Source organism: Ranitomeya imitator, chromosome 3 (assembly GCF_032444005.1).
Source record: "Ranitomeya imitator isolate aRanImi1 chromosome 3, aRanImi1.pri, whole genome shotgun sequence".
NCBI classification, from domain to species: domain Eukaryota; kingdom Metazoa; phylum Chordata; class Amphibia; order Anura; family Dendrobatidae; genus Ranitomeya; species Ranitomeya imitator.
Genome location: NC_091284.1, coordinates 227,803,567 through 227,810,172, shown reverse-complemented (window position 1 = coordinate 227,810,172; position 6,606 = coordinate 227,803,567). Strand labels below are relative to the sequence as shown.

Sequence of the window (6,606 nt, the reverse complement as noted above, 5' to 3'; positions counted from 1 at the left end):
TAAGATTGATCTTCGGGGTGCGTATAATCTTGTGCGGATAAGGCAGGGTGATGAGTGGAAAACCGCATTTAATACGCCTGAGGGCCATTTCGAGTATTTGGTGATGCCTTTTGGACTGTCTAATGCTCCTTCTGTCTTCCAGTCTTTTATGCACGTTATTTTCCATGAATATCTGGATAAATTTATTATCGTGTATTTGGATGATGTTTTGTTTTTTTCTGATGACTGGGAGTCTCATGTTCAGCAGGTCAGGAAGGTGTTTCAGGTCCTGCGGGCCAATTCTTTGTTTGTAAAGGGTTCTAAATGTCTCTTTGGAGTCCAGAAGATTTCTTTTTTGGGGTATATTTTTTCCCCTTCTACTATTGAGATGGATCCCGTCAAGGTTCAGGCTATTTGTGACTGGACGCAGCCTACATCTCTTAAGAGTCTACAGAAGTTCTTGGGCTTTGCTAATTTTTATCGTCGCTTCATAACTAATTTTTCTAGTGTTGTTAAGCCTTTGACGGATTTGACTAAAAAGGGTGCTGATGTTACTGATTGGTCTCCTGCGGCTGTGGAGGCCTTTCAGGAACTTAAGCGCCGGTTTTCTTCTGCTCCTGTGTTGCGTCAGCCAGATACGTCGCTTCCTTTTCAGGTTGAGGTTGATGCTTCCGAGATCGGAGCGGGGGCGGTTTTGTCACAGAGAAGCTCCGATGGCTCAGTGATGAAGCCATGTGCGTTCTTTTCTAGAAAATTTTCGCCCGCTGAACGGAATTATGATGTTAGTAATCAGGAGCTTTTGGCCATGAAGTGGGCATTTGAGGAGTGGCGTCATTGGCTTGAGGGTGCTAGACATCGTGTGGTGGTCTTGACTGATCACAAAAATCTGATGTACCTTGAGTCTGCCAAGCGTCTGAATCCTAGACAGGCTCATTGGTCACTGTTTTTCTCCCGTTTCAATTTTGTGGTTTCATACCTGCCAGGTTCAAAGAATGTGAAGGCGGATGCTCTTTCTAGGAGTTTTGTGCCTGACTCCCCTGGAAATTCTGAGCCCACTGGTATCCTTAGGGATGGGGTGATTTTGTCGGCTGTCTCCCCAGACTTGCGACATGCTTTGCAGGAGTTTCAGGTGGATAAACCTGATCGTTGTCCGCCGGAAAGACTGTTTGTTCCGGATAATTGGACCAGTAGAGTCATCTCCGAGGTCCATTCTTCTGTGTTGGCAGGTCATCCTGGAATATTTGGTACTAGAGACTTGGTGGCCAGGTCTTTTTGGTGGCCTTCCTTGTCGAGGGATGTGCGTTCTTTCGTGCAGTCTTGTGGAGTTCGCGCTCGGGCTAAGCCTTGCTGTTCTCGGGCCAGTGGATTGTTGTTGCCTTTGCCTATCCCGAAGAGGCCTTGGACGCACATTTCCATGGACTTTATTTCGGATCTCCCTGTCTCTCAAAAGATGTCCGTCATATGGGTTGTGTGTGACCGCTTTTCTAAGATGGTTCATCTGGTACCCTTGCCTAAGTTACCTTCCTCCTCTGAGTTGGTCCCTCTGTTTTTTCAAAACGTGGTCCGTTTGCACGGCATTCCGGAGAACATCGTTTCTGACAGGGGATCCCAGTTTGTGTCTAGATTTTGGCGGACGTTCTGTGCTAAGATGGGCATTTATTTGTCCTTTTCGTCTGCATTCCATCCCCAGACGAATAGCCAGACGGAACGAACTAATCAGACTTTAGAAACTTATTTAAGGTGTTTTGTTTCTGCTGATCAAGATGACTGGGTTTCCTTTTTGCCGCTTGCCGAGTTTGCCCTTAATAATCGGGCTAGTTCTGCTACCTTGGTTTCTCCTTTCTTTTGTAATTTGGGGTTTCATCCTCGTTTTTCCTCTGGTCAGGTGGAGCCTTCTGATTGTCCTGGAGTGGACATGGTGGTGGATAGGTTGCATCGGATTTGGAGTCATGTGGTGGACAATTTGAAGTTGTCCCAGGAGAGGGCTCAGCAGTTTGCTAATCGCCGTCGCCGCGTGGGTCCTCGACTTCTTGTTGGGGACTTGGTGTGGTTGTCTTCTCGTTTTGTTCCTATGAAGGTCTCTTCTCCTAAGTTCAAGCCTCGGTTCATCGGTCCCTATAGGATCTTGGAAATTCTTAACCCTGTGTCGTTTCGTTTGGATCTCCCGGCATCGTTTGCTATTCATAATGTGTTCCATCGGTCGTTGTTGCGGAAGTATGAGGTACCTGTCGTTCCTTCGCTTGAGCCTCCTGCTCCGGTGCTGGTGGAGGGTGAATTGGAGTATGTTGTGGAGAAGATCTTGGATTCTCGTGTTTCCAGACGGAAACTCCAGTATTTGGTCAAGTGGAAGGGTTATGGTCAGGAGGATAATTCTTGGGTGATTGCCTCTGATGTTCATGCTGCCGATTTAGTCCGTGCTTTTCATAGGGCTCATCCTAGTCGCCCTGGTGGTTCTCGTGAGGGTTCGGTGACCCCTCCTCAAGGGGGGGGTACTGTTGTGAGTTCTGTTTTTGGGCTCCCTCTGGTGGTTACTGATGGTACTGGGTGACTTGTGTTCTCTGCGGTCTCTGGTGTCCACCTGTTCCATCAGGTTATGGGAGTTTCCTATTTAACCTGCCTTTTTTGTCATTTCCTCGCCGGCTATCAATGTAATCAGCGTGTCTTTTTACCTCTGCTCCCTGCGTCTGTTATCTTCAGGACAAGCTAAGTTTTTATTTTCCTGTTCCACGTTTTGCTTAATTTTTGTCTTAGTCCAGCTTGCAGATATGTGATTCCTTGCTGCTGGTTGCTCTAGTGGGCTGAAATTACTCCTCATGTTCCATGAGTTGGCACATGAGTTCAAGTAATTTCAGGATGGTTTTTTGAAGGGTTTTTCGCTGACCGCGCAGTTCACTTTTGTATCCTCTGCTATCTAGCTTTAGCGGGCCTCATTTTTGCTGATTCTATTTTCATAACTACGTATGTGCTTTCCTCTCATTTCACCGTTATTACATGTGGGGGGCTGCTATTTCTGTGGGGTGTTTCTCTGGAGGCAAGTGAGGTCTGTGTTTCTTCTTATAGGGGAAGTTAATTCTTCGGCTGGCGCGAGACGTCTAGGAATCATCGTAGGCACGTTCCCCGGCTACTGCTAGTTGTGTGTTTAGGTTCAGGATCGCGGTCAGCTCAGGTTCCATCACCCTAGAGCTTGTTTTGTTTTTGTGCTTGTCCTTTTGTGATCCCCTGCCATTGGGATCATGACATATGTGCACACGTCAGGATTTCTTGCAGAAATTTCCTGAAGAAAAGCGGAAATTTTCTGCAAGAAATCCGCATTTTTTTTTTTGCGTTTTTTTTCCCGGTTTTCTTAGCATTTTGCAAGCGTAATTAGCTTGCAGAATGCTAAAGTTTTCCAAGCGATCTGTAGCATCGCTTGGAAAACTGACTGACAGGTTGGTCACACTTGTCAAACATAGTGATTGACAAGTGTGACCAACTTTTTACTATAGATGCTGCCTATGCAGCATCAATAGTAAAGGATAGAATGTTTAAAAATAATAAAATAAAATAAAAAAAATGGTTATACTTACCCGCAGACAGCCGATCTCCTCAGCGGCGTCCGTTCCTATAGATGGTGTGTGTGTGCAGGACCTTCCATGACGTCGCGGTCACGTGAGCGGTCACGTGAGCGGTCGCGCGACCAATCACAAGACCGCAACATCATCGCAGGTCCTTCACACAGAGCATCTATAGGAACGGAAGCGGCAGCGTGCACCGCTGAGAGGCAGGAAGACATCAAAGGTGAGTATATCACTGTTTTTTATTTTTATTCTTTTTTTAAACAATTATATGGTGCCCAGTCCGTGGAGGAGAGTCCCCTCTCCTCCACCCTGGGTACCAACCGCACATAATCTGCTTACTTCCCGCATGGTGTGCACAGCCCCATGCGGAAAGTAAGCAGATCAATGCATTCCTAGGTGTGCGGAGTCACCGCAATTCCGCAAATTTAATGAACATGTTGCTTTTTTTCCGCGATGCGATTTTTTCGTGGAAAAAAGGCAACATTTGCACAAGAAATGCGGAATACATTGTAAATAATAGGAGGCATATGTAAGCTTTTTTTTGCATTTTTATCACGTTTTTATAGCGAAAAAACGAGAAAAATACTGTACTTGTGCACATGGCCTAACACCTAAACAGGCCAGATTGTCCTAGTTTTCCTCTAGATTTTCCTTTTTAGTTTCTCTATCACATTCACGCTGGGGTCTAAGAATGTGAAATCTGATGCATTATCATGCAGTCTCGATTAAGTTTCTCCTCCAGAACCTCCATCCTCCATTCCTCAGATTTGTGATTTCCATGATAACCTCAGAATTGGATGAGGAGATCCGGAAAGTCCACTCGTTGGCTCCTTCTGCTACTCCAGGGTCCAAATTACCTGGAGTAACCTGGCCTGTGTACCTAAGATTGTATCTGTTAAAAGAGTTTCATAATTCCGTCTTGAGTGGTCATCCTGGGTTTACTGCTACACAGAAAGCCATTGCTAGACTTTTTGTTTGCAATCCATGCATAATGATAGTAAAGATGTTGTGAAGTCTGAGCATGTGCTAAATCTGTCATAGCCAACAGCCAGGCCGGGGAATCGTCTCCATTGCCAATTCCATTAAGTCCATGGACTCATCTGTCCATGGATTTCATCACAGATTTTCCTCTGTCTCGTGGGAAAACTGCTATCTGGGTGGTAGTTTACTGATTCAGCAAACAAGCTCATTTTGTTCATTTGTCAGGATTACCTAATGCAGAGACAAACTCCAGGTTGTTTATTTCTCATATTGTAAGGCTGTGTGGGATAACCTCTTAACATTGTGCCTGATAGGGGAGTACAATTTATCTCTAAATTCTGGAGCGCTTTTTGTAGTAAACTCAGGATTCACTTGTCAATTTCATATGCTTACCACCCTGAAACCAATGGTCAGACTGAGAGGACAAATTAATCTTTGGAACAAATTTTAACGTGCTGGAGGACATTGTAGTTGACTCATAGCCAGATGCTTGTGTGTTCAAATCGCATTTATGGTAAATATGTTTAATTTTATCATAACGGCATTGTTGGCTGCAACTCTTTACACATTTATGTCAGCCATCAGATGGCCCTTATACAAGGTTTGGATGAAGGAGAGAGTTTATTATCCATTGTTTCTTCTCATGTTCCATTGCTATTTATTATTTCTTGAATATTGTGTAGACCCTTTGTGTCTGACAGGCTGGCTCTCTAATCTTAAAGTGAAAATCTTGTCTCCTGTTAAGACACAGGTCTACTTCTAAATGTGAATGTACCAGTGTGTTTAATACATCCTTCTACAGCAAATACACTTCCTAAAGCATAGTAGAAGAAGCATCTTTCTGCAGACCTCGTGGCGCAACGGTAGCGCGTCTGACTCCAGATCAGAAGGCTGCGTGTTCGAATCACGTCGGGGTCAATAGCTTCTTTTTATTTTTTTACAGCATAGCAATTTGCTATCAACAGCCATAGTGTGTATATCTCTCATTCATCAAATGACTCTGACTAGGATGTAGATTGATTGGTCTTTTTGCTTATCGTCATGTTCCCAGCATGCTGTTTTCCTTTGACTAGAACTGTGCAGTCCCTATATTTCTAATGGATTCACTTCTAAGTGTGTAATCATGCAGATCTTCCATGCTATTCATGTCCTTTTAAATTAGCACATACCAGGGTGTTTAGTGCTGTTTTCCAAGACCTAAACACTGCATAGCAGTAGCATAGAATAAGTAGCCTTCCACAGCCCATACAAAATAGTGGTAGGATTCCTGACTTCCGAACAAAAGGCTTTGTGTTCAAATCTGATTAGGGTCACTTGTTTTCTTTATGGATAGGGTTTTTTTCTCTCCCCTCTTTCCAATATACAATGATCAGCCATATAAAAGAAAAACAATGGCAAGTGAAGTGAATCATATTACTTATCTAGTGACAATTACATTCAATTTTTCAAGATTTTGTTGGAACAAAATCTACCTTTCTGGCCCAGACGTCACCTCTCTGCTGCCCAAAAATCCAGAGTGTCTATCAGCCATATCCTCCATTTTCTCATCACGCTTCCTAAATCTTAATGAGGACAAAATAGACCTAATCCTCTATCCTCCAGGTATTTGTTCCTTGTATGTGCTATTATTAGGTCACTATGGGGTGGTAATATGTGGTGTGGTCAAGGTGTGCGGTATTTGTGGTAATATGTGATCTGGTCACAGTGTGGTGGTATTTGTGCCTTGTATGAGGTATTATTCAGTCACTATGGGATGGTGATATGGTATGTGGTCTGTTCGTAGTGCAATGGTATTTGTCCCATGTATGTGGTATTATTCAGTCACTATGTGGTGGCAATATGTTCTCGGGTCATGGAGTTGCAGTATTTGCCCCTTGTAGGTCATTTTAAAAAATGTATGGGACTCATTCCCTTAAAGAAAAATAAATAAAAATAAGTCTAAGAAGAGTATTGGATATTTTAAGCAATGTTTAATAGGTTAGAGTAGAGTAGGGACCAGCCAAAAGAGTTACCTTGTCGTGGAGGCGGATTAAAAACATTTTTGGACAAAACAAAAGCTGCTGGCTATGTATGTGATCTGGTGTTCGAT

At 43.7% G+C, this 6,606-nt stretch overlaps 1 non-coding gene across 1 annotated transcript; it reads left to right on the top strand.

Moving 5' to 3' along the window:
• Positions 1-5,363: 5,363 nt before the first annotated feature.
• TRNAW-CCA (transfer RNA tryptophan (anticodon CCA)) lies at positions 5,364-5,435 on the top strand. Its single transcript has one exon. It is a non-coding gene; the product is annotated as a tRNA-Trp (tRNA).
• Positions 5,436-6,606: the final 1,171 nt, after the last annotated feature.